The following is an 841-nucleotide window of genomic DNA, read 5'->3' as shown; positions in this document are numbered from 1 at the left end:
TGTTTGGTAAGGTGGAGAGTCAGAGAAGGAAAGAAAGACCCCCAACGAGATTGATTGACAAAGTGGCAGCATCAATGGGCTCAAATGTGGCAACAATTGTGAGGTTAGCCAGTCCCAGGCAGTGTTTGTTTCGTTCTGTTGCACATAAAGTCTCTATGAGTTGGTACTGACTGACTCAGTGGCACCTAATAACAACAAAAACAAATGGAGACAAGACTGAAGTTGTCAATTTACATAGATTTACAATCAATGATAAAAAAAACAACAATAAAAAAGTCAAATGACACATTGAATTAGGTGGTTTTGTGGCATAAAACTTCATAAAGTGTCAAAGAGCAAAGATGTATGTTTGATGACTAAGGTATCACTCATCCAAACCATGATATTTACAATTATGTCATATGTAAGTGAAAGTTGGACAGTGAATAAGAAAGACTGATGGGAATCAATGCATTTGAATATAGAAAGTACCATGAACTGCCAGAAGAATAAAGAAAATCTATTTGGAAAAAATATAGACAGAATGCTCCTTAGTTGTAAGTTGTACTGAGGAAGTGAATATGGCAGCTTTTTTTCCCTTGTACTTTGGACATGTTTTCAAGAGGAAAGCATCCTTGGAGCAGGACATCATGCTGGAAAAATGGAGGGTCAGTGAAAAATGGGAAGGTACTCAGTGAACTGGATTTACACATTGGCAGCAACAATAGAATCAAACATAATTGTGAGGATAGCACAGGACAGTATGGCACCTAAAATAACAAATGACAATGTAAGGTTCATTAACAGTTTTGTACTCTACCTAATTCCACTCCTATGCTTGATAAATTGTAAGTTGCACTGA

The sequence above is a fragment of the Chrysochloris asiatica genome, unplaced genomic scaffold, assembly GCF_000296735.1.
Source record: "Chrysochloris asiatica unplaced genomic scaffold, ChrAsi1.0 scaffold00426, whole genome shotgun sequence".
NCBI classification, from domain to species: domain Eukaryota; kingdom Metazoa; phylum Chordata; class Mammalia; order Afrosoricida; family Chrysochloridae; genus Chrysochloris; species Chrysochloris asiatica.
The sequence above is the reverse complement of the archived record's forward strand: the minus strand, read 5'-3'. Positions refer to the sequence as shown.